The sequence below is a fragment of the Gallus gallus genome, chromosome 2 (genome assembly GCF_016699485.2).
Source record: "Gallus gallus isolate bGalGal1 chromosome 2, bGalGal1.mat.broiler.GRCg7b, whole genome shotgun sequence".
In the NCBI taxonomy this organism is placed as follows: Eukaryota; Metazoa; Chordata; class Aves; order Galliformes; family Phasianidae; genus Gallus; species Gallus gallus.
In genome coordinates this window covers 127,325,462-127,353,358 of record NC_052533.1, presented here as the reverse complement: position 1 = coordinate 127,353,358, position 27,897 = coordinate 127,325,462, and the positions used below count along the sequence as shown (strand labels likewise).

At 38.7% G+C, this 27,897-nt stretch overlaps 1 protein-coding gene across 5 annotated transcripts in view; it reads left to right on the top strand.

The window, feature by feature from the left end:
- The window catches only part of STK3 (serine/threonine kinase 3), a 151,520-nt gene that overhangs the window by 46,078 nt on the left and 77,545 nt on the right, over window positions 1-27,897 (top strand). The window lies entirely within an intron of this gene.

Genomic DNA, 27,897 nt, shown 5'->3' with positions numbered 1-27,897 from the left:
GTAGTAAAAAGGCACTACGTGTTGTTAAAAGCAGATTTTTCATCTCTGTGCTTTGCTGCAAAAACAACATACATACCAGATTATTGCATGCAGTTTTATTTTGCTTCTGTTCCACATCAGGATCTCAATCTAAGCAAGCCAGTACTCCTCAGAGAGAAGGCGCTGTTCATATGTGATTACTGAAAGTAGCACATATGCAAGTTCAAGGGTATTTTATTCTGTTGGATTCTTGGTTTTCGTTTGTGCTTTTTGGAGCCAAGATGTTTCCTGAAGCTTTGTCCGTGTGCAGCTCAATTAAAGCTACTGAGTGTTCTGCAGTTTGGAAGCATGACATCATTTTGAAAATGAAACTTTGCATTTTTCTTGCTCCACCTTTTTTTTCCCGGGTAATCAGCTATTTTAAAATGAGTGTCTAAACTGAAAATACTCAGAAGAAAGCTGAGAAGAACAAGATAAATATCTCTACCGCTTGTTTTAATGGGTGATTTAATTCAGTACGGGTTGACACGTGAAAAAAATGTGTTGAAGAACCACTGATGAGAAATCAGTTGTATTTGATCATGCTGGTTTTTCAGTTGTACTTTGATTGAGGTCATCTTCATTATGTCTGAATTCATTTTAACAAAATAGCGTGTAGTTGCGCTGGCTGTTGAAAGGTGAGGACTGTGTTATCAGAAAGGATTTTATAAGCATGACAATGGCTGCTTATAAATCAAAGGTCACTGTTTGAGTTTGAAGGCTTGTGAATCTGTTTAATTCTTGTAATCAAATGAGTGCTATCAAAGGCCAGAGTAATTTAACACGACAATTCTGGATTACATTGAACATATGTTCTTGTTAATAAATTACGTTATGGTTTTAAGGGCTTTGTATGCTGTTAGTGCTCTTTTGTGTATTTGATACTTAGAGTTTTTCTTAATTTTTATTAGTGAGTTGTTACAGTGGTTAACAAGAAATACACGGATTTAAGTTGCAATAGCTTTCCCAGTGTCATATGATACAGCTTCACAGGACATTTGGACATATGTAGATGCTTTCCTACTTTGTTTTAGTTATGACACAGAATTGATATAGGCAAGCATGAAAGCTTGGGCAAATTTTCATTGCTTTTTCTAGATGTTGCTGGAGCTCTGTGGTATTTATGTAAGGCACAATTTTGTTGCTTGGGAATGCATGTTGAAATTATCATGTGCACTATTTTGCTGTAGGCTGGTTGGCACTGCCACAAAGGTAATGCTCTGCCAGTAGGCCATTTCCTTGTCAACTGCATTTACAGCTTAATAGAAATATTACATGACTTCTTTAAACAAGTGTTTTGGCAGAGAGGAAATAGCAGATTCCATGCAAACAAGCATAGCTTCCTCTGCTTAACCACACTCTGGCTACTCTGAAAAATTGTGCTGGTTTCAGCTGGGAAAGAATGAGAAGCGGGGGTTGCAAAATGGAATTTGATGTGGGAAAAAAAAATCACTTTCTTTCTGTTCAAGTATTTTGGGTTAAGCTTAACTGTCTGCATATGTATTATCAGTGTTATTTCACTTGTTTCTGTGGCACGTCTGAGTTAAGTATAACCTGCAGTTGTCATGCTTGGTTTGAGGCTCAAAGGTCAAGACCATTGGCTAGCCCAGCGCTCTCCTACTTCGCTCACTTAAGAATTACAAAATGCCTTGCATGTTTGATGTCAGAACTCTTTTGTGCTTTTTGTGGTGCTGTTATCACGGTGTGCTTTGCTAATGGTGAGAACTGAAACTTCTGTGTTTTCTCTGACAAGTGTCCCACAAATAGTACTCCTAAGTAGTTTAGAGTAGTTTTAAGGGGAGAAAAAATACAGACATCCTCGCGCATAGTGGTAGGACAAGGGGGAATGGTTTTAAACTGAGACAGGGGAGGTTTAGGTTAGATATTAGGAGGAAGTTTTTCACACAGAGGGTGGTGAAGCACTGGAACAGGTTGCCCAAGGAGGTTGTGGATGCCCCATCCTTGGAGGCATTCAAGGCCAGGCTGGATGTGGCTCTGGGCAGCCTGGTGTGGTGGTTGGCAACCGTAAACATAGCAGGGGGGTTGAAACTAGATGGTCATTGTTGTCCTTTTCAACCCAGGCCATTTTATGATTGTATGATTCTATGAACATGCTCGTACAGCCACTAGAAGTAGTGAATTTGTGGTTAAGTATAAAATGGCTTAAATCTAGATAATTTAACCTGTCCAGCAGGGCTAAAAGCTCGTTGACTGATTGCGCAGGTTAGGTTAATGAGCACTGTCAATCGGGCTAATAGTGTGTGCATCTGCCTTTGATTGCCCTGCTGGGATGAGCAGTTCAGAAAATTGTAGGGGAGTTAATTAAAGGGGGCTTCTGTGAGGATCTAGAGCAAGACTTGAGCTCCTGCTCTGAACCTTCACTGCTGGTCTTTGACAGCTGTGCTCTCTGTGTCACAGAAGGACTGCAGTACGTATGCTGGTCTGTGCCAATGTGTATTTATATCTGAATGTAATTCAGACCATTAGCTGCATTGTTCAGTATCTCCTTTTCATGCAATGCAAAGTTTTTTATGGTGATGGTGGTGAGGCACTGGAACAGGTTGCCCAGAGAGGTGGTGGAAGCCCCATCCCTGGAGACATTCAGGGTCAGGCTGGATCTAGCAACCTGATATAGCTGTAGGTATCCCTTATCCCTGTTTATTGCAGGGGAGTTGGACTAGATGACCTTTAGAAATCCCTTCCAGTGTCTTCATAATATCTGTCCCTATTATCTGTTTGTTTCTAAAGGCCTTTTAAAAATTTTATTTATTTATTTTATGTAGGGGAAACACAGAGATTAGCAGTTTTTCTAAAGGAGTTATCATGCTTTTTGATGGAATTTTGTAAAGGGCTTTTGAAATGTCTTGTGTGTGCCTATTAAGCCATGGTCTCAAATCTGTCCTATAAAGGAGCTGGTTTTGGTGGAAGATCATCTAACTGTGAAGTTTTTACTTCCTCAGAGTCTATCCACTGCTGGTATTTGTCCGTGTTAACAAATAGATTAACAGCACTTTGCCATAAAACTAATTTTAAGCATTAAGAATGGCAGCTTTTGAGATCCTTTCTTAAGACCATCCATATCATATATATTTTCTCTATATTCATTTACTGCTATGAGGCTGTGATTTTCATTATCAGTTTAAGGCAATTAAGGTGTGGACTGCTGCTTATAGGCACAGCCTAGCCCTTACCAGGAGCTCCTGCTGACCTTTCCGTGAGCAAACACTGGCATTTTTGAGGCCTCACAAGGAGTTGGACAAAGTAAATGATCTAAAACATGAACCTGATGGAACTGAGCAAGAGGAGATGAAGGAGCACACAGATGGACGGAGGAAGTGGTTGGAGTGGAGCTGGTGCCTTTGGCCACAGCTACGTGCTGATCCGTGTAGACCGACAATAAAACTGCAGCCTGCGTTTCATAAAATTTGCTCTTCTTTGCAAGATCAACACTTACTGACAGGATGGAGCATTTCAGATAAATGCTGGTAGCTCACTTTAAAAAAAAAAAATCTCTTTCATGCTTATCAGGCAGCTGCAGTAATTCACGTTGCTACGGTATGGAAGAAGCGGAGAAGCTGGTGGTCGATGTGTTTTTCAACACTTCACAGTATTGGCCTTTGTTTCTTTATGGTGAGGTTTGTTGGAAATGGACATGTGGGCATCACATGTTCTACAGTGAATTGGAGGAAGCCAATTTGAACTGCTTCCATTTGCTTTAAGTCCAATCATGATATTTATTTTTCCATGGCACTTACCCAGATTATCCATGCCTCCTGCTTAGCCTGTGTCATTTCCATCCTGGACTAATCTGTTTGTAATAACCTTTTATGCCTGATGTATCTTATAACAATCTACCATTTCCCAGTTTTTTATTCTCAGCACTAAAAATGGAGATTGAAGTGAGAATTACTGCTGCGTAAAGTTGAAGAACCAAGGAGGTTGTCCTGTTCAAGGAAGTTGTTCTGTTCAGTATTGTCTGATTTAGCCAAGCTTTTCATGCATTGAGGAAACCATTTCCTTTCCATCTTCTATGCCAGAAATGGAGGTTGGGGGAAAAAAAAACCACTGTTGGCATTGCCAGGTGTTTTTCTGTGTAGTCACTTCTAACAGATTCTCTGATACATGGAATTGGCTCATTGGTTTCTATTGTTTTATTTTAGAGGTCATCGTTGGCATTACTGCCTTTAATTTAAAGCAGCCTACTCAAATTATATTACACTGTTTTCTTATTTTAGTGCTTTCGTTTATCTTTAGAAGAGAATTTTAGAGAATACTTCCAAAAGTCGTTCCCTTTTAAAAACTTTCTGTGAGGTGCTTTTTGTTAATTTGTAACTTGAGATCTTGCCTGCTGTTTCTAGATAGAGTAAGCTAATATTTAAAGAGATTTAAAATATGGATTTTTGATTGTATCTTACTGTTTATTACTTTACAGCCTCTTTAGAATCTTGTGGAATAAGGGCAGTGAGCTGTGGTAACACTCACTGAGTGGGATTCCTCAGGGAGGTTGTTGTTCTTCCCTATTTCTGCTGTGCCTTCTGAGCTGTGGTGGTGTGCCTACAAGGATACTACGTGCTTTCAAGCTACTTAAAGTGCTAAGATTATTTTGAGATAATGAACTATTAAGACTTGGAAAAAGCAAGTCTTAATCATCCTAACACATCCAATTCTGTCGGTGGAAGAGTTGTATTAATGCATATAACAAAGGGACAAAAAAAGCTGACTTCCCCTTTCTAACTGGATCTCCTGTTGTGTCTTGCCTTAAGAAAACCGGGCTCCTCAGGACAAGATTTTAGTGTGTGTTTTCTAATGCAGTGCCACGCTCATTTGAAATTCTCAGACACTAACTGGTGCTACAGTACATAAGCATACATATACAGTGGTGACCGAACTCTGTGACATGCGTTTGAAGTGCACACCTAGAATTTGAGAAGTGTGCATCTTGCTGCAGGCTTCCCAGCAGTCTGCGAGGGGACCTTCACGTGCCTCTGGGCTTTACGTGGGTTGAAGTGTTTGCTGTAAATTCACAGGGATTTTCTTCCTGTTTCTGTATGTTTTTATCATCTATTTTTGTTGCAATAAGCTTTTAGGCAGCTGTATGATGAAATCTTTCTGATAACTGATCCATCCAAAAACAAACCAAACAAATGGCAGTTTATACTGATGTGGTTAACGGGGTGCTGGGACCAGGCTGCGGAAAAAATTCAGCGTCTGCTGATGGGAGAATCCTCCCTTTTTGGGGTCACCGAAGTTGCTGCTGAGTTTGACTTAAAGTAGCTGCAAAGCTGGAGTCTCAACTGTCCATTCAGAAATTTGCTCTGATTAAAATGTTGGAGTTAGTTAGGGAAATGCCTCTAAACATAAGTTTGCTGAAGATCATCGTCTATCCCAATGTCCTCATGCTCTTGGGATCCATAGCTGCAGGTACTGTACTGCCGTGTTGCTTTTGGTGATCCAATGTTATTTACCTGTTGAACACAGGGAGGGTCTCAGGGAAGGAGAGATTGCTCTTCCTTCTTCTGATGGACTAGGAAGTAGCAGCAGACCGCAAAACTTCTCTTACTTTTTTGTAGCCCATCCTACCTGTTCTCTTTGAATTTTCTAGTTTGTATCAATAAAATGAGACAGGTTTCAAGACTTCTTAAGGGTAGATGTCCTTGCTGCAAAGCCTCTCTCCTTCCACAGCCGCTGAATATTCTGCTCTTCCAGCTTGAAATACGGTTGCTACCGTATGGCTGAACTTCATAGGGGTGAGCTTGCAGTGGGCCTTTGGTTTCCATGTGGCTGCAGGCAGGTGTTGCTTCATAAAGTCACAATTTCAAATAGGATTTATAACTCTGTTTGAGAACAAAACAATTAGTACCAGGCAATGTTTGTGTAAAATAATGTTCTTTATACATTTTTTTTCTTCTTTTTTTTCCCCTCCCGTGTCAAAGGAGTTGTTTCCTGTACAAATCACCACGAGAAATACAACTCTGGATAGCAATAGGATATGTAGCAATTTTTTTTTGAGTAGTGTTCTGTGGTTCGAGCCTATACTAATACCAACACTGAGCAACGAAGTGCATTTTTGCACTCTGTGACCTCCAAGCCTCAAGTTATGACTTAATGCTTGGTGTTCACTTAGGTATGTAAGCTGTTCTGGAGAGGATTCAGGTACTTTCCTTCATAGCTCCTCTTCTTTGTGAAAATGCTGGGCACAGATACAGACGTGTTACGCTTTGGAACATAATTTCTTTTGGAGTATCTGTTGCCTTCAGAACTCAGGGAGGAAGCAAATTTTGAATAGATTTCATTTGCTGGTTTGCTTGTGACCAGTTCTGCTCTGGGCTGGATGTTGAGGTGGTGGAGGAGGAGACAACTGGGAACATTGTGGTGAGTGAGGAGGTCAACTCGGGTAATGTGCCCCTGTGGAGTTGTGTTGCTTATGATACAGAAATACAATTTCTCCCTGTTTTTCAGCATATATAGCATGGAATTTTAATGAAAGTTTGTAAATACAAAACATTGCTTACTTTTGGTAAACTACACCCAGTAAAAAAAAAGTATGTGAATTGTGCTCAGACACTGAAAATGAATATAGATATGTCACAATGGAAAATGTGTGAATAAAGTCTGTGATATTTTACTGACTTTCCTTAAGTTGCATTTGATAATTGCTTAACTTCACTGGTTCAGCTATGCGTATTGAATCTGCTTTGGCAGTGATATGCTACCATGGCAGCATCTATCTCTCAAGACTTGACAACTTGCTGTGCAAAAAGGCATAGCGTGCTTAGCATCAGCCCATTTCATGTGGAAAGGAGAGTTCTTGTAATACTTTTATGAAAACAAGATAGGAAAAATGTCATTTATCCTCTGGCAAAACTTAGAGATGAGAGAGATTTTTCTCCTTAATACTCTAAGGAACTTTTTGAAGAGGTTTTGCCACGTTGCTTTATGCAGAGCCAGTATTTCCTTCTTCCCGCAGAAAAGATTGACAGATAGTTGCAGCTTATGGGACTGAGAGTGCAAACCACATAAAGGAGTGGACACATTTAGTAGTTCAGATCTGTTTCTGTAGGGAATCACGAAAGGGTGCTCAACTGGCATGCTAATTTAGTTTCCTTCAGCCAAGATACTACCTCATCAGCATGTGGCTCTTCACAGAAAGGAAAAATGACACAGAGCAGGATGTAAGGAAATGAGGAAAATGTAAGATGGAGATAATGGCAAACAGGATTGGGTTGAGCTCAATTGCAGAAATCCAGAAGCTACTATTGAGGAAAGGCAGGGGAAGCTATGTGAAATCTGGAAGAGCTCACTAATGAGAGGAAATCAGTTCATTATGAAGGTTCGTGCTCATTCTTATTTGGTTGACTAGCCAGCACAGAATGATAGAGTGTTAGCATTGCTACACTACTGCTGTGAAAGCATTAGATTGTGAGGTGTGTATGACTAAATCAGAGAGTGACAAAGAGCTATTCCTGTCTGTTACAGCTTTTGAAATGTTTGTGAGCGAATGTATATAATTGCAGGCCACCATATGCATTTCTCCTGTTATCTGCTCTTCTGTTTTCTTACATCTGTCTAGCTTGTTCTTCCCTTAAGTGAAAAAATGTCTTCAAAGTTAACATAATGAAACTATTGCACTATAAATAAAGTGCAATTAAAAGTATGTGAGATTGTAGAATTCAACATAAATGTTTCACCATGGTTTGGAAGATGCACCTTTACCCCTTCACATCAATAAAATCATTTGGGCAGAATAAATAATATGTTTATTATTGTTAAAAGCATACATGTTTTTTTTTTAACGAAATCAAGTTTGTTGGTTGCACGCGTGCACAAAAAGAAAAGGAAATGTTAATCTGTCATGTGTAATAAAGTAGCAGAAACAAAGAATATTTGAAATTTGGACTGGAACTGGAGTTTAATTTGAATTAAATGGAAAACATTTATTTCATGCTTCTAAATGAGGATTTAATTAAAATTAAATTGGTTCATCTTTTCAGACTTATCCCTGAATAGGAAATTTGAAACATACTTCAGTTGATGGTTGGTTTTCTCTGACTTTGATTAATCACTTTCAAAGTGGAGGATCAGTATAGTAATTTCATAATTACACACAAGTGAGTTAACTTGAAACTTTAACTAAAATATCTGCAAGGGAAGTTTGATGTTGGTTGGTTGCATGTAATGCTGTGTATTTGTTGTGTATTATTCAAATTCTTAGAAGTGCTAATCTGAAAAAAGGACCATACTATGGTACTACTATGTTATTTGCAAGGTACTTTAATAGGGAAATGTTTGACATGGGAATATTATTTTTCAAAGACATTGGAACAGTACATGGAGGCTGAATGAAGCCATGATATTGGTTGAAGGATTCTTGACGACTTCAGCTAGCATTGGATCCAGCACTGCTTCTGTAAGAATTGATAAAGATTGTTTAATGGAACTATTTTGTGGGTAAAGCCAGGAGTATATTCAGTGAACCTAGGACAGCACGGGTTAATGTTATCCTCTGCTACTGGGCTGGCTGCTTTCTCCCTGGAGGAAAGTTAGAAATATACAAACAAAAACAACCTTCCACCTAAAAGTTCATTCAGAAGTTTTAAATCACCATAGATCTGCTCATTTGTGATGTTAGGAAAACTGTAAACGCAGATCAAAGTGCAGAGCAAAACTATTTGGCAACTTGGAGATCTCAAGAAAATTATATTTGAAGTAGGCAACCAGTGGTAAATCATCAAAATGCACTGCAAATAGAATCACGATTTGAATGTTACGTGATGCTTTTTTATTAATTAACTTTATGGACGTTCTTATTTGAAGAAGCCTTTCCATCATTGGTACATGTAATTGTGTGCTGATTTTATTCAGTTTATTTTTACCTTGCAGTATGGACTTGGAAAAATATTCCGTGAGGTGTTTATGCACAGACTTATGAGAACTCATTTTACTAAAAATTCTACAACACCCTACAGGATTATTGTAAAATATCCGACAGATTTCAAAACTTTAAGGGAGCAGCCATACGTGTATTTACTACAGATGAATCAATTGCTTTTTATTTCCATCATCTTTCAAGTTCCACGATTAACACAAAATATACAAGGTGAATTCTTTATTTGCAGGTCTGGCAGCAAGCTTTATTGAAGAAGAGGGAATTTGTGTATTGCCTTTAACTGAAGTTGGTCTATTTGGATTTTTGGTTGTGCCGAGTGTCTTGTTAAGCCTCCAAAAGAACTAAGTAAATAGTAAGTTTATTGGCATCTTGAATCAATGCTGCTTTAATGAAATGAATGATATTTTCATTCTTTTTCATAAACTTTGGCGCGTTTTGTCTGTGCAGCTAGTAGACTTGAAGAAAGTACTTTAAGGAGAACTGACCAGAACATTGCCAAAGTCTTAATGCATTATTACGCATTTAAAAAGCAGAAGTGTGCTTACTTGGGTTTTGGCTGGAGGGACATTTACTTGATTTTGAATCGTGGGAGAAAACCACAATCAGGTTATGAGGAGAATATTAAGCTTCTAATGCTACTCACCATAAGGTTTTTTAAAGCATTTTAAGCTTATACTGATTGTTTACTTGGTTTTTAAAAAGTCATTGTCTAAAAATGGCCTAGATTGAAAGGAAGGTAAAATTTCAAATTGATAAATCTCATTAAAATTGTATGTACCTCATTTCTGTCTTGGTATTACGTTGCCTTAAAACATACACCCAGTAACTTGTAAAGAGGATGATGCATAATAAATGTGAGAAATTATTTAAAAGGAAAGGCTGCCAATCAGATTAAATTTGTTTCAGTTAAAACTTGATGGTCTAAAGACAACTTATAATCCATTTCTTGTTATAAAGCATTGTCAAAGTTGTAGTAGTATCAGTTAAAAAGTTTATGGAAACTGTGTTTTAAGGTGGTTTAAAGGAGAACTGAATCTTTAATTTGTATTGATGGCACCTGTTTTCATTTTGTTCCCCTGGCAACAGCGGTGGTATCAAGAATTGCCCATGGACCACCCTGGTTTCAGGGAAGAATGAAACCAGCCTGACATTCTGATTTTGGTCTTTTATTGAATTGACTAAATAGAGATCAAGCATGCGGTCAGTAGTCTGTGAACTAACTCTAATGATTGGGTATGCAGGTTTTTGATTTTGTATTACAATTTTTGCTACTATTTGCAGTTTTTTTTAGTGTTATTTTAAAAATGCATTAAGTGACTACACAGGATACAGTACATTGAATAATATCCCAGGGCAGAAAGCTGTGTTGTCTACCTGCATAAAGTAGGGTAAATATTTTTATCTGTTAGGTAGTGTGGTCTCTTTTCAAAGCTGTATGGATCTGAGTTCTTATTCCAGATGTAAGTTGTCATCACTGACATCCTGCTAGGAAAGAAAGTGATCCAACGCAAATGTTGCTTCCAGATTCCTGCTGTCTTTGTGCCTCTTTGCCATGTTTGAGAATTCACATTGATTATGAAGATTGGGGTGTTTGGAATGCCATACGTATCAACGCGTTATGGCTCTTATGCATTAGTCCATGTTTTAGGAAGCAAAAGTGAATTAACTCATGGAAACGTGGCTTATTGTTATGTGCTTACCTGAAGAACTCTACTAGCAGGAATCTTTCTGCAAAGTATTCCTGAACGTCATGCCAGCCTGACGATGATAGAAGTGTTCTAGTGGAGCAAATAAGAACTAGTAAGACAACTTCTGATCTGTGAGAATTACAGAAACAGCTGGAAAGTTTCGAGCCTGTTGCATTTTTTATTCTCCCCCAGAAATGTGGAATAGTTTGCAAAGTGATCTAAGAATAGTGTAGTGGGGTTGGATTCTGAAGAGATTCTAGGGGACATGATGGCCCTTATCGTAGTTCCCAGTACCTGGAAAGTGCTGTAACTATAGAGCTGTCAATAGAGATGGAAAAAAAAATCACAGAATGACTCGGGTCTGAAGGGACCTTAAAGATCATCTACTTCCACCCCCCTGCCCATGGGCAGGGTTGCCAACCACCAGATCAGATTGTCCAGGCAGCTATTTTTTCTTCTTTTTTTTTCTGTTTTTGACTGTTGTCTTTTTTGTTGGCATTGATGGTTTCTTTTATTTCATGTGCAATGAACAGTTACATTATTGGAGCTCCAAGTAGTAGGAAGCCCAATATTTACTGGGAAATTAATTTGCATGTGTTTTAATAGTCACCTGTTTCAACAGGAATGTTCCTTATGGGATGTAATAATGCTGTTTTCTGTCCCAAGGCGATGGTTCATATCCTTCGAACCTCTCACTCTGTCCTTTGAGTAATTTTTGAATTTTTGTTTCGGTCAGTGAGGGTAGAATGTTAGGCTCTGTCTTGCTTTGTGTTTGTTTTATTGTTCAGGAAAACAGATTTGTGTCATATTTTTATATTCAAAAGGAGTAAACACTTAGCTTTTTGGGGTGAAAATGAGCCTGTGCAATTTCCTAATTTAAAAGAAGAGAAAAAGAAGAAAGCTTTCATGAATGCAGTGCTGTTGAACACTCAGATGTAATTGAATCTTGCAGGAAAGTGAGTACAAATTTTCTTAAGACTTGATTCTTCTGTTTGTGTTAATTGTCAGATATCCTTAGACTTAAGTTAGAACAAAATGGTGGGACCGGAGCAACTGGATGTGATGCCAGCTTCTTAGTGGGTAAATATGTTAAGTACGAAGTAGCTAGAAGGTTCTTGCTCAAGAAATATTACAGTAAGCTGGTGGTGCTAGAGAAAGTTCTTCCTGCTGCATACTGTATGCATCTCTGGCTGGTGTGTAGGAAGGGCTGAAAGCCAGCAGGTATGGCTGCCTGGCTGGGCATTCAAACATGGCCAGGTGCTCAGCTCCCTGTGCTCTCAGTGCTCAGCAGTGCCTGCCTCTGCTCCAGCTCTATAGCCATGCACTGCCCTGCCATGCAAGTGTAACCAGAGTGGCATAGCTGGCATCTGAGTTTATGTACATTTACCTCTCCACGTAAAAGTATCTGCTGTCTCAGCCTGTAGCTCATGATTTTTAATACTGGGTTCCTTCATACTGCCAGGGCTGATTTGTTAACTTTACGTCAATTGAGGGTAGGTGAACATCTGGTTCAGCATGAAGTTAGCTGATAAAAAGTTAATCCTACTAAATTTCTGTTTTTAAATAGATTACATGGGGGAGAGAGTGTATTCTTTTGCAGTATTGGTGATCTGGCACTAGGATTTCTGAGATTATTTTAGTGATATCTGAAACAAGCCTTGCTAAAAATCACATTGATTAACATGCTTATAATATGGCTTAATGGTGCTAGAGGGACTAGTATTGACACACATCCATTTTATCTAGCATGTGCAGCAATAGCAGTGATTATGATAGAAATGGCAGTGGGGGAGAACTGGCCAAAGGACCAGGACAAACATACTCAATGAATGCAGGAAATTGATTTTACCGTGACTTGATTCCACCTTTTCTGCCTACACTGAAACCGCACAGTCACACTCTCCACTGCTGCCTTTGCCACTCAGGATTCTCTGGAAAACTTCAACTAAGTGCAAGCATGGCTTTAACTTAAGACAAACATTTTCAGAGTTTGAACTGTATAAAGAAGAAATGAAAATACTTCTGAAGTTTTTATTAGAAAACAAACAAACAACTAAAACCATTCAAAATATGCATTGAGAGTCAGACTCTAAACAGCTTCGCTAACTTTATGTACCAACTTAAAAGCGTTCACATTTAATTAACTCAGTTTGCTGCCGTGGAAGGGAAGAGCCCTAAGGGACATAAAGAGTTTTGCACCCAATCTTCTGTGATCTGTTGTGCTGGTCATACCTGACTAACTTGTCTGTTATTGTCAGTGCACTGATACGGATTTGTGGTTTGAAAGATTTTTTAATTCTTTCTTTTTTAAGATGGAAGGACAATTTTCTGATGTGGGGCTCAATTCTTTAATGCAGTTGGAGGTGCACTGGGGGAGTTGGAAGCATGTGGTAGGAGGAGTTACCTCCATCTTCAGTGGTGAGGAGCTGTTCTATCAGCACAACTACATCACTTCAGCTGTGCTGACACAACTGTTTTTTGAGTAGCATTGTAAATTGTGTCATTGAGGTTGAAAAATGAAAACTTCTGGGAGGGAGAGATTTACAGTAACATACATGCCCATAAAGGCCAGGAGTTGGAGGTTGTATGGAGCAACTGTTTCCAAGAAGCAAGCTTGGCTTTGTCTTGAAATACTTAGCAAAAAAATTTTGTTGGAAGTACCCAAATAACTCTGTATATTGTGCTTGATGTACCTGAGCTCTCACTGGTACTGATTCCTGAAAGAAGGGCAAGGTTACTTCTTTGTATTTATGATATTCAGAGGATTAGGCGGAAAAACCTAAAAACTTTGGGCAGAAGCACTTCTCATCATTTTTTTTTTCTCATCGCAACTTCAGTCATTGTGACTAAAAGTCCCTGCTGTTTGTCCCATCATAGAAAATAGGAGGAGGTTAACTGCATTCTTGTAGTGTAAATGTAATCCCAGCCTTTATTTCTGAATTATGCGTAACATTTAAATGACAGCCTATTTTGCACTGTTCAGGAAAGCTGTTCTCTCATCAGGTCTCCTTATGCACGTTTTCTTACAGACTTTGAATTATGCAAGAGAGGTCAAAGCAGGCTGTTGCCCTTTCACACTAGATTTGTGCTGCATTGTGTGTGATCTGAAAACATGCTGCAGTTACCAGCATCCCATTCACATGAAAACTGCCTGCTTCTGCTTTGTGTGCTTCTTGAAAGTGCTGGTAGATGGCAACCCCTGTGATCATTACTTCTACACTTGTGGTTCACAGGTGATTTACAAAGATCATATGACGTTCTTGATGTTATATCTCTGATAATCCTTATAAACACAGATTTTATGATAGCACGTTTTGGATTTTTGGGGCTACTTCTGCTCATTGACTGTCTTTTTGTAGATTCATTCTTGAGCTTCATTATTTTATCCTTTTATTATGGATAAAGCCACTTGTGCCTAGTGTTCATTTTCACAAGTCACTAATGATTGTACACCCTCCTTCAGGTGCTACTGTATGCACCAAGTGCATTTGTTTGCTGCTGCTGCTCAATAGTCCAGTTAGTGTGTTGCTGTGATTACTTACCTAAATGCATACAATAAAAACATGATTGGCTCAGTTTTCTCTCAGACATCAAGGAAGTTTGTTTACCATGAAGGTAATATTTGTTGTTAATGGAAGGAAAAGGTCTACTGCAGTTGCCATAATTGCATTTGTAACACAGTTAACTCACAACAATTGTCAAAAGAGGCATGGTGACATGCTGTGGAATTTTGAAGTGTCCATCAAAGACAACTCCGGTGTTAAATATGTATGTTTTCAATTATATTTTCTAATTTATCAGTAAGTAGGAGGGTTGTGTATTTGTGGACGCTTCTCAGAATACCTACTTGTATTTTCCCTTCCTCACCACAGGAGTGCCAGTCCCGTTCCAGATTTTGGCAAATAAGGATTACAAATGGTTCTAGTTTTTGCTCTCCCGGTTCTGTGTTACTTTACAGCTTATTGGTTCTTGTTAGATTTGTTTGGAATTTGACTTCTGTCTGGCTATCAGGGTTATCTGAGAGCATTTTAAAATACTACCAGAATATTACAGGAGTTTTCTTCTTCTTTATTTTTATGTGGTCTTACTATTCTCTCCTCCTCCTCCTCCATGCCTAATAACAAATTACTTTTTGTTTCTAGTCATGTATTTGTGTTTCTATGCTTATTTTTAAACATTCAGGGAATTTTGTATTAAGTTTATTAGAACTCTGCTTGGCTTTTGACTCTGAAATGGTAGCTATTGGTTGCTGTTCAGGATTTATTCGCAAATAATGTTCATCTTCTGCGAGAGAAATTTGTTCTACAAAGTGATACGTTGTGTTTCTTATGCCTTCGCATTCCGGTGGTGATGGTTTAAATTATGACACCCAGCGCTTGGCCTTAAGGCTCGCAATTCTGTAATTTTTTTCAGATGCATCAAGTAGGCATTGCCTAATTTGTTATGAAAGTGAAAGAAAAGTTCAATAATTCTGACTAAGTTGTGCTGCTAACATCTGTTTCCAATAAAATATTGGTAATATGATAAGAATTTGAAAGAATTGTGTGATTACTGGGTTCAAATAACCATTCAAATGATAGTCAACCAAAGATGGCTTTTCCTTCCTTTAGAGAGTCATTTATATGTATGAGGTGTTATTAAGTCCAAATGGCAGAGAAATCTAACACGGAGTGGCTGCGAAGTCAATATGGTATTTTTTCAGATGGTATTCTTCATGGAAACCCTGGCAAATGTCTAAGATAAGTCTGATGCTTGTAATCGCTTCTTGGGTTCATCATTAAGTGTATTTATAATGTAATTGCAGAAGTAGATTGAGTATTCATTATGAAAGTGAAGGTGACTTACTGTTATAAAAATTCTGAAGTGTATGCTTAGCTTTTGACTTTTAATCAATATTTTTAATGCATAGAACACTGGTGCTCAAAAGAAGATTCTGTGTCCTTTGGCAAGTCCTTTGAAGCATCCTGCTTGAAACCAAAGCAATGCCTGGACCAAAACTTGGCTGGTCCTGCACTAGAATTTAGTAATCATTCTGTGTCATTAAGGTCAGGCACAGTCTGTTCAGTGCTTCTGACTGTCTCCCTGTTCTCACATAGATTTTCCTCACATTAACCACCTTTCTTCTCTTGTCCCCTGTTGATCTGGTTTTGCAAAGGGAAGCTTTCTGTCCAGCAGGAGAGAAAAGGTAAAGTCAGGGTACAAGATGCTTTGCAAACTGTCCTTGTAGGTCTGCTGTGCTGTTTTGCATGCATTCTTTCTTAATGTGTTTGAAAACAGTTGTGCACGTATGTGTGTATTTGTATGCTATTCATTGTTTAATCCAGTGATCTCCTTTGCTGCAGGAACCTCTGCTTTCAGATTTTACAGTTCTATGTTTCAGCATTCGTTTGTCACTCACAGCAACTTCCTAACAAAAAAAAAACCAAAACACCAATCCAAGAGAACAGTTGCTATAAGGTCAGAATGTGTGCATGAGTAGTTGTCATGATGTAACTGATACACTGGAAGAACCCGCTGTTTCTTAACTGCTTTACCTTGTGTGGACATACTTCAGGGTTATGCTTCAGCTCAGATAAGAATAGCCTCAGTAGGGCAGTGTTTGTAAGTCTTATCTGGAGGCAGACTAGTGAATCTGAAAAACTTACTCTGGTAGATAGGCAGATGGTCAGGAGCCTTAGGATTTTCAGAGGAAAATGAGCATTGTGTTCTTCATCATTTCTTTCCCATGGTTATGGGCTACTTCCAAACAAGTGGAATCCTGGCTCTGAGTGATGTGGAAAAATACAGTGAATTTTTATGAAGTTACTTCTTTCATGAAGATGTCTGTAGGATGTGTGTATGTATACACTTATGCCTATATATATGTACACACATATGCACATATCTATAAAATGTGTGTATATATGGATTATATATATATACATATTATACACATAATATTTTTTTATATTATGTTTATTTACAGTGACAGTATCAGATGTCCCATTACAGCTGGAAATTTTCATATGGGCAAAGAGGTGCAGATTTTTCATATTGTTTGTTTTAATCTCTGTGTTTACCAACACTCCAAAAGCATTATTTGTTCACCAGCTTGTGTACTGTTTTGTTATTGACCACAAGTGTGTTTTTTTGGATAGCTCTTAACAAATGTTTGTGCTTAGGAGCTATGATTAACTGAAATCTCCATGTAAACTGAGGCTCAGTAGGTTTTATTGCTGAGGACGGATGCCTCAGGAAGGCTAAACTAGTGTGTAGAAAATGGTTGTTGTTTACGTGGTAGTTCTGCAATTGTAACATTAATTGGATGCTGCATATTTCCTTTGGAGTGGATTTCACCAGAGCTCCTGCTACATCAGTCTACATTTCTCTGTACTACTAAACAAATTCACATGGAAACTTTCCAACTTTGACTTCCACTCATTGGATATTGTCAGATGAAAAAAAAAAGTAATTACAAGCATCAAACCTCTATATGGATTTAGTCCTGTTCAGCTGTGTCGGTTACACGCATGTAAAGCTTGTGCTGTTGTTCTGAAAATCAACATTGTAGTTTAATTTGCGCTTGATCTTCTGTTCAAGCAACTGAATTATCTGCCTGGCTGTTCTCTTTGCATGGCTACACTTTAAACGATGACTGGTGCTTTTGTCAGTCTAACCCGCTGAAGCATTACAACCTAGCATTCTGGAACAGGCAGGCTCTTTTTAGGTCTCTGGAAGGAAGAGTAGGATAATCTCATATTTCCCTTTCCTCTTGTATGTCAGTTGATTTAGCATCGTCTTCAGGGTTTGCTAATGCTTCAAGTAAAGGCTGGCATAAATGAAATTGTTTCTGCAACTTTGTTTTCAGTTAATGCTCTTTATTCTGGTTGGATAACTTGTTTAATCACCCTTACGGCATTCCTAGCTAAGCTTTTGCGTTCCATTCAACTTCAGAAGGCTTGTTCCCTTCTTCAGTGAGCATGTCCATTTATGGACAAGGATAACTTGCCAAAATATGTGGTTTGTTGGGGCCTTGTTTATGGGTGGGGCTATGGCACCAGAAGGACCTGTTGGAGTGTGCTAAGCAGGTTTTGAATCATTACTTAGAACAGGCATGGAGCCTATAGAGTTGCAATCAGATGCTCAACTCAAAAATCTGACTGTGTGTCTTTGCTTCTATAAGCCTTATCTTACCAGAAAAAAGCATTCTGAACTTCACAATCACTCCTTATTCCTGTCATCACTTTTTGGCAATACACACATTTGTGAACAACTGTTTTCAAGGGTGAAGCAGAGGAGGAGTAAAATTTCATCAAAAATATCGATGAACACTTTGAGAACTCACTAAGAATTGTAACTGCAGACGTCAAAACAGATATTGATGCATTAGTTTCACAAAACCAAGGTCACATATCCCACTAGTTCTGTGTTTCTATTGCTCTCTTTTTCTTTTTTCTTTTTCTTTTTTAAATAAAAAATATTAAAGATTAAAGTAAGTTTTTTTACTTATATACATGAGCTATATTATATGTTTTACGAGAGCTGCTCTGAAAGTAGTGCTTCCTGTTTTATTATATTGGCTCATAGAGGTAGAGGTTGGTGATATGGGAGCAGAGGCTGAACCTTCCCACCAATATGCCATTACATGCTGTTGCTGTGCAACAGACAGCAGCAGAGAGGTAATCTGATAAAGTAGCGTCTGACATGGAAGTGAGTATGAAACAGAGGTGTGGAACTGAATTCCTCCATGTGAAAAAAAAGTGGCACCCACTGACATTCATTGGCACTTGCTGAACATTTATGGAGACCAAACAGTGGATCCAGAGCACAGTGAGGTGATGGGTGGTGTGTTTCAGCAATGACAACAGCAGGTCACTTCCACTGGTGCAGATTTTTATGAGCATGGCTTACAGGCTCTTCTTCATCCCTGTCAAAAATGCATAGCTAATGGTGGTGACTATGTTGAAAAATAGTGTTTTGTAGCTGAGAATTTTCTCTGTCAAATAATGTTATTGTGCTCTGCGTATCAGTTGTGATTTTCATGGAACTAAACAGGAGGTATTAGTTTCAGAGCAACCTTTGTGTATGCAGCCCAAGAGAGTTCCTCCTGTTCACTCAGTGTGGCACAGACAAGCCAAAAGGTTGGACAACCACAACTTAGAACTTTGCCACACATAGCACCCTGTAAGGAGCCAGGAAAAACTGAAGGAAGAATAATTGAGACATCATTCTCTGTGCTTTCTGGTCTTGCTGTCTGTTCTAGAGAAGCTATTGCTTTAGCACATGTGCTCAGTGCTTTTAGCCTGAGTGCCATGTTTTCAAGTAGAGCACCCAGACTCTCTCCATCTGAAGTTTCAGCCAGTAGTCTTCAGCAGCTTCCCAGCTGCTGCTTTTGCTCCTGCTGCCCTCCTTTCTGTGTCTTGCAATGAATTTGTAAAGCTGCAGTTTACAGGTGAATGTTTAGGATTGCAGAGGGAAGATATCAGCTTGTAAATCTCCAAATATGATGATAGAGTGAAGACTGTTCCAGAAAAGTTTAAGGACTAAGAAGGGTGTAGAGATTAGTTGTACACTTATGGCACTCCTCATGCAAAGTTGTATGATGACTCCTGGTGTATATATATATGCACATATTGTTTTGTTCTAGGTGAGTGGACTGTATGCCTGACATCCATATCCATGGGATTACGCTGTCTTCCATCTCTCATCAAGAGCAGCTAAAACTTCTGATGTAATTGCTCCTCTGTGGCCTGAGAGCATTGTATGTACATATGACCAAAAGGAGCAATCTCTTTTATCTGAGGAACATTGTCAAAAGAGGGATGCAAGAAGTCAAAGGATGTTCAAGTCCACATGAAGCTGTTCGATCACGGCTCAGTTTTTATCTTTTCATCTCAGATTTATACAGTAATACAGTATTTCTTAGGATCAGCTTCTGGCAGTTTTCGGAAAACAGGTCTGGGACAATGTTTCAAGACTTGCCCTTTGAGATCAGGAACTTGCCAAAGTAGCACAGAATGATAGAGTGGCTTGAATTGGAAAGGGCCATAAAGTGCATCCAGTTCCATTGGCCTGCCATGGGTAGGTTTGCCAATCACTGGATTGGGCTGCCCAGGACCCCATCCAGTGTGGCCTTGACCACTGCAGGTGGGCCTCACAAGAGCAGAGTAGAGGAGGACAGTCCCTTCCATTGCCCTGCTGGCCCCCTCTTGTTTGATGTGGACCAGGATACAGTTGGCTTTCTGGGCTGCAAGTACAGTAGGACTTTATACCTTGGAAATCCATAGAAAATAAGAATTCTCACTTATTCAGGCCTTGTCTAAAGATTTTCAGCACATGTGATAATTTTCTCTCTATAGTTTCCTGGGAAATAGTGTTTTAATTCACTTACCAGCGCTGTATTTGAGTGATAGGAGCCCAATTCAGCTAGCTAAGAGGTGTGCTGAAGCGTACCTGAGGTATTCCCTCACCTCCTCAGTCTGCTCTTTTTCTTTCAGAGCAGGGAGGTGGTCTCTGCCTTACGTTCTGGATCTATTTATTTGCTGGGGTTATAGATCAACGTGTCTTTCTGAAATGTGATTCACAGGGACAGCATATATGTGGTTCTATGTCGGATGCTTCTGAGGACACTGTAACAGTAGTACTTTTAGCACCAAGGGGACCAGACTGTGCTATATTCTTTTTAGTTAGATATTTCAGCTCCCTAGTATTGAAGAAAGAAGTAAGAGAAGTAGTTTCTCACTTAATCCTTGTGACGTGACAGGTGGATAACTTCAGCTTTACAAGCCCTTAGTCACAATTAGAATTGATTAAGAGTATGGTAAACTTTCTCCTGGGCTGCATTAGGAGGAGTGAGGCTAGCGGGTTGAGGGAGGTGATCTTCGGTTCTGCTCATCACTGGAGAGGCCTCACCTGTAGTGCTGCGTGCAAGAGATAAAAAGGACATACTGCAGAGAGTCCAGGAAAAGGCCATAAAGATTGTGAAAGGACTGAAGCATCTGTCTTGTGGGTAGAGGCTGAGAGAGCTGAGACTGTTCAGCATGGAGAAGAGTAGGCTTAAGGGGGTCTCATCAGTGTCCTTAAATACGTAAGGGAAGGGTGCAGAGAGCATGGAAGAAGACAAGAGGCAATGAGCATAAATTGTAACATAGGAAGTTCCCTCAGAACATGGGGAAACATTTTCTTGTTGTGGGGGTGCTGGAGCACTGGCACAGGTTGCCGAGAGAGGCTGTGGGATCTCCTCCTTAGAGATTTTCAAAAGCAGCCTGGATTTGGGCCTGGGCACGCTGCTCTGGAGTTGGACCAGGTGACTTCCGGAGGTCCTTTCTACTCTTGGCCTCTGGCCTCATTCTGTGGCACCTCTCAGAAATTCTTTTGAATTTGTAGCTGTTGGCTTCCATCTGTAACTTTTAACGGGATTCTCATTTCTCTTGATCTTTATCTGCGAGAGAAGCAGATCAGTTCACTCAATTTTCTTATTACTGGTGCAGTCTTTTATCGGGATTAATTTATTGTTTTCTTATGCTGGGAGGTTAACCAGCTATTTTTTCAGTACTGCATACATCCCATGGCTAACATTATATATATCAGGCACGATTTATTTTTTTATTTGGTTATAAAGATCTTTTGCCTCTATTAATCTTGGAATAAGCTGCTAAGAATTAAGAATATGATATGGCCCCTTTACATATCAGTGTTTCTGGTGACTTTTACAACTATTGCTGTGCTGTTTGCATCCTTGAGTGACTGCTACAGCCATATTGCTAAACTGAATTTTTTCTAGTAGCACAAATGGTGAATTTTTGTTCTATAAATCTTTTGTGATGAAACATTATTGTTGTGTGTACCTACAGTAATGGAGCTTATTTCATATTTTTTTCCTCCCTAATGTCAGCCACTTATGGAAGCTATGATTAGCATCTTTGAACGGAACACAATGCAAAAGGTTAAACCAGACCCTCACAAAAGTTTAGAATATGTGATTAGTAAGTAGAGTGTTTGAACAAGGCAGTACAACACTGACCCCAGATCAGAACCAAAGCCTAGAAAATCTTGTAAGTACTGAAATAAAATATTTGAGGTTGAGTAATTCAGGAATCTTGATAGGTACCTGCTATTTTCTTCTTCTTTTTTTATTTTTTTTTTGGTTTCTGTATTCTCCCTTCAGAGTCATTTAAAACTTGGTTTCAGCAAAGAAATTTAGATATAAGGTTAATTCACTCCACTACTAATCTTTTATCTCAGTCATGCCATCATGCACATGCAACTAAGGAGTTTATCTGCATGAATTCTGCATAATTCCTCTAGGGTGTAGACTTTTATGAAGATGATGACCATGTTTGAAGATCAGTAATGACATCTAATTCATGTGTATTGCGCCATGGTCCTGTTTTCTCTATTGGGTGAAGTTTGTTGAAAGCTGAGTAGGTCATATGGGGAGGAAGTGGAGATGGGCAGAAACACCTTAAGATGTTATAAATAATAACAAACCACATCGCTTAATGCATTATAGAATAAGCTTCTAATTGTGCTTCTGTTTTGACATATATATTACATTTTATTTTAACAGCTGATAATTCTATTTTAGAAATGTAAAACTCTTGGAAAAAAAACATACCAAATCCAGACGTGTAGAAATAATATCATTGACAGATCTATGCCAGTTACAATAGATCTAATTTGTTTTTTTATTTAGTAGTGTAGATTTTAATTATTTTAAAGCTAGTGATTTTGTCAGAAAAAATCTCAGCCCTTGATCATGACTAAGACATTCACAAAGACGTATTGTTTATTTGCTTCTTGGAGATAAGCTTGAGGATTTTCGTACCCCTCTGGAACTAGTTTCTGTGCATTATCAGCAAAGCTTATTCTATGGCTAATTACATGGCAGTTCAGGTTGATTTAAGAATACAAATGTTATTGCAGAAATAGAAGAGGCTTAGACCATTATTATTTCTGGTGTTCAGTAAATCTTCATTGCTATGTTTTTCTTTTTTACTGTGCTAAGTTCAATTGAACAGACTTGAAAAGGTTAGTTAGCCACTTGGGATATTAAAAATAAAGTGGAAACTCCATTGTTTGTAGTTCTTAGAATATTAAAAATACGGTTTAAAAAGCAAGAGTGGAGAGAGAGAAAACAACAAACTTCTGTTGAGTCTTTTCCTGCCTATCACCTCAGGGTGGAAAAGAGATGGCTTTTAAGTTAGTACATTCAAATGTGAGAAATTAAGAAGGTGTGCAGGAATAGCTTTTAGCTCTGATTCTGTATTTGATTTTAGTCTAGATGTAATTCAAGCAATTGTATTCTGTAGCCACTGTATGACCTACCCAGCGGCAGTCAGTTCCCCCCCATGCACTTTTTTTTAAGATAATTGGCCAATGTTTAGCTTACTAAATGTCATCTGGACTCAGTAAAAAGCAAGTGACCTGCATTGAATTAGTGTAATTGTAATACAAACAGAACATCTCATAGTTTTGGTCTCATACAGGAAAAGAGAAAGTTGGAAAGATTTTTCAGTTTGATAAATAAAACTGAAAATATGGGGAAATAACTTCGGCTCAGAGTTCATTTTACCTCTTAGTGTCATCTTTTAAAAATAGAAATTGGCATTCAATTTTGTGTGTGTGTTCAAATGGTGGACTAATAGGTGCATAAGGAGTTGTTTGGATGGTTGTAGCCAGAAGGTTGTTGTCGGTTATTCTATGTCCAGGTGGAGGCTGGTGATGAGTGGCATGTTTCAGGAGTCCATCTTGGGTCCAGTACTCTTTAACACCTTCATCAATGACATAGATGATGGGATCAAGTGCCCCCTCAGCAAGTTTGCAAACGACACCAAGCTGAATGGTACACCTGGTACAGCAGAGGGAAGGGGTGCCATCCAAAGGGAACTGACAAACTCAAAAGGTGGGCCCATAAAAATTTAATGAGGTTCAACATGCCAAGTGCAAGGTTCTGCAACTGGGTCAGGGCAATGCCGAATAAGCATACAGAGTGGGAGAAGAACTCCTTGAGAGCAGCCCTGTCAAAAAGACTTAGGTTTCCTGGTAACTGATAAACTTAACATGAGCCAGCAGTGTGTTCTTGAAGCCCAGAAGGCCAATAGTATCCTTGGCTGCAGCAAAAGAGGGGTGGCTGGCAGGGAGAAGGTGCGGGGGGGTTGTCCATCTCTACTCTGCCCTCGTGAGGTCCCATCTGAAGTATTTCATCTAGGTCTGGTGCCCCCAACACAGGAAAGATGAAGAGGTTCTGGAGAAGATCCAGAGGAGGGCCATGATGATCAGGGGGCTGGAGTACCTCTCCTACAAAGACAGGCTCGGACCTTGGCTTGTTCAGTCTGGAGAAAAGAAGACTGCAGGAAGACCTCATTGCAACCTTTCAATATTTAAAGGAAAATTATAAACAGGAGAGAGATCGACTTTTTACATGATCTGATAGTGATAGGACAAGGGGGAATGGTTTAAAACTAAAGAAGAGGAGATTTAGATTAGATATCAGGGAGAAGTTTTTCACAGAGAGGGTGATGAGGCATTGGCACAGGCTGCCCAGATTGGCTGTGGATGCCTTGTCCTTGGAGGTGCTCAAGATCAGGGAGGATGGGGATGTGGGCAGCCTAATCTAGTATTTGATCTAGCGGTTGGCAATCCTGCCCATGGCAGGGAGTTTGGAACTAGATGATCTTTGAGGACCCTTCCAACCCAAGCCATTCTATGGTTCTGTGATCTTACGAAGTAAGATAAATGTCACTGGGTAATAATATTATGCTGTGGTTCTACTTCTCTTTTCATTTGATGTTTTAAATTTCCAAATTTGACCTTATTATGCCTCCTACAGTTTCTATTTGTCTATGGGGTAGAAAAAAGATAAATTTGCTCCAGCAACTGCATTCTCTTACAGGAAGGGATACTAATCTAGCAATGGAATTAAAGGGCTCCTATGTAAATGATATTTTTGTCAAACTATTAGGGAGAATATTGGAAATTCTATCTAGCTAAGGAGAGCAACACTGTTCTCTGTACCTGGCACCCGGGAAGGCAACACTCTTGAGTCTTATATTTTCTCAGTACCTTGTGTGATAGTGGGACACTGACTGGAGAAGATGCTTTTCTTCTTTGCTTGAAGGAAGACAGAGCTTTGAGACATGAGAAGTTAGTGCCCAGTTACACTTTCATAGTCTAGGAAAATGTCCTGTAATGAATTAAACACTTCCATTATTTCTCGTAGGTACTTAATACCTGGATGGTTGTAGTTCAATTTCTTTTCTTAGTTTGAACACTGCAAATGAACGAGTCATTTCTTTTTGTGCTTGAGATTGGTTTTAGCTGTATTACTTGTTTGTCTGTTGTCATTTGTGAAGGGTGAAGTTCCTGTTTCATGTTTCTTGTGTTAGGTGTGGTCATTCTGTTTCTGTACTTGGCCAACCTAACATTGCAATCCTCTTGTTACCAGCATCACCTCCAGAGACCCCAGTGAGCAAGTTTTGTATTCACACCATGCAGGTAGTTTTTCCAGCAAGATTCTGTTTTGGTTGTGTCGCTGTCAGTTTAAATTACTGCTTTCTTTTGTGTTACCTGTAACTCCTTGAAGTATTGTTTCTTAGATCTAAGTCCTAACATAATCCACATAAAGTTGAAGACAAAGGAGCTGTTTTAGCGGGAGAAAGTAATTTGAAGGACTGATTGTACAGAAATTCTATCATTCCTCAGGTCATTTGTTTTAAAATATTTCCTACTCTCTAATCTGAGTATCCTTTGCTGACCATTAGCTGTTCTGTTCTTTGTAGACTTAAAGAATGTCTCCCTTTTTGAAGTTGCATTTAACATGCTAGATACATTATTGTGTTTCACACTATAGTCACCTTCTCCCTAGTCTAAGCAATCCCGGTCAATTCAGTCTTTCCTTCTAGATTTTGTTTTTTAAGTGTCTGAGCACTGTAGTTGCTCCTTTTTGGAGCACCTTCAGTTGGCACACATCTCACTGAAAGCACGATGCCTAAAACTGAACACGATACTGCTGCTGGAGGTCTACCATGACTTAAACAAAGAAGAACTACTGCACATTTCTTGAATCTCTTTTGTCATTACTACTGTGTGTGGTTATGGCAGACGTTTCCCATTTACTGGCCAGCCACTTTACTGCAGCTTTTTCTCACAAATATAAGTTACTCACTTTTTGACTCCTCTATTAGTAAATATAATTGCATGTGCAGTTTTTCCACTTCATGTCCCAGTGAATGTTAATATATTTCTGGATGTAACCACTGTCTCATTTTCTGGGAAACTGTAGAAAATACTGTGGGAAGAAGAGAAAAGATTTTATTATTAAAGTAAGCTATATTGTTGTGGGTTTCTTGGATGGAAAGTAAGTTTCATAGTGTGGGTAATATAATTGCCTTGCACTGTAGACAATACACCACTATATCTGTGAATTTAAAAATACTACTGAATTAGTTGTAAAAGTAAACTAGTAAAAGAGGAGCAAAAACAGTTGAAAGAGTATTCCCTGGGTTTAGTCATGTAACATGCACTTTCAGAACAATTTCTTTGTTTTGTAACTGATAAGAAAAAAAGTTGTTAAAGTTCAGTGCTGAAAAAATTTACTTGTTTAAGTTCCATACTCCTTCCATGCTCCAAATGTCTCATATTCAGTGAAATTTGAGATTTAAGTCATAGGAAGATGACCTCAAGTCGTGTCAGTGGAGGTTCAGGTTGGATATCAGGAAAAATTTCTTCTCCAAAAGAGTGATCAGATACTGGAACAGGCTGCCTAGTGAGGTGGTTTAGTCACCATCCCTGGAGGTGTTAAGGAAATGTTTAGATGTTGTACTAATGATCTTGGAGGTCTTTTCCAACCTCGGTGATTCTAAGATGTTTTTATTCAAGAGAAGTATCCAGAATTAATGAAGTTTCCTTCTTGCTCTTTGTTTTCTTGGATATTATTGTGGCTATGAAATATCTTTTAGGTGATGAATGCCTTGGTCCTTGAGTAAGGTCTGCCATCAAGGAGAACTTGGAATGAGAGGCATTTTGTTTTAACTGATCTTGCTGGAGAGTTCTGCTAGGACATTGTCTTGCCTTGTTTTCTGGAGTGGAGGACTGGCTGAATCCCTCTGACTTTCTTTTTGACAAAGAACAGCTGTTGCCTGACATTAGAAAGAAAATTGCTCCTATGCAACTGTGTTTAAAAATACCTTCTTTTACAAATCTTTGTCAAGTAAAAATTGACTCAGAACGTTAAACCACTACGTAAGATGCTTCTTTCAATCTAGAGACAGCTTGTTGAATACCTGTTGATTTTGTCCTGCTTTAAATAAAAAGAAAAGACTCTTCTCACCCTTGTAAAAATCTTAACAAGTATGTGCGCGTGCATCCTCTCTCCTTCTGCTCCTGCTTAAATGTATTTTGCTCAGTCAGTGTTGAGATTGAGTGTAGTTTTCAGAATGATAATGAATGAGTTTGTGGCTCATTTGAGTTTTTCATCTGGTGAATTTGTTGGAGATACTATTAATTCTGTCACAGATGGTATCTCAGCGCTTCAGCTTCTTACAGGTCATTGAAACTGTTGTGTGTTGGTAAGACATGCTGAATTTTGTTGTCCTTGCATACTGTACAAATGTGTGGACCTGTAATTACCAGTGATGTGATCATTCAATACAACTTTGTAATAACATCCTAAGTAATTATATGGTTTTGTACTTACGTTGGGTTATTCGCTAGTTACTTATTTCTCGGAAAAATCCTTTGCATGTGTGTATGTATATTTTTAATGTAATTTTTTATTTTTAGAATTATTCTATACTTCTAGCTGCCTGGAGTAGTTTAAGAAATAAATCTTGAGTACCCTGAAATGATCTTAGTTTTCAGTGAATGCCTTCACTTTGAAAATTGTGTAGTTTTATTTAAAAACCCAACTAAGTAAAAGAACAGGCAGAAGCCTTCGTTAGATTATGGATATTTCAATGCTTTTTTTTTTTTTTTTTTTCATTTATACAGGCTTTAAAAAGACATTTATTGCCCTTTGCAGACTTTCTGTCTTAACTTTCAAAGGGGAGGAGAACACTGAAAGTTCGACTGCTCTTCCTTCTATTACAGCTTCATTGACTTCAGTGAGTTTGTAACATAGACAAAATGGGAATTTAATGTTGTATCTCTAAAAAGAAAGGAAATGGAAGGACAAAGTTCAGTGAATAGGAGATGTAAAGGGTATTTTCTGCTGAAGGATTGGCTTCAATAAATTGAGTCCTTTTGAATTGGATAGAGAAAAAATTGTAACTGCCATTTTTAAATATAATAGCTGAAAAACATACTGGCAAACATGACAAAAATTTC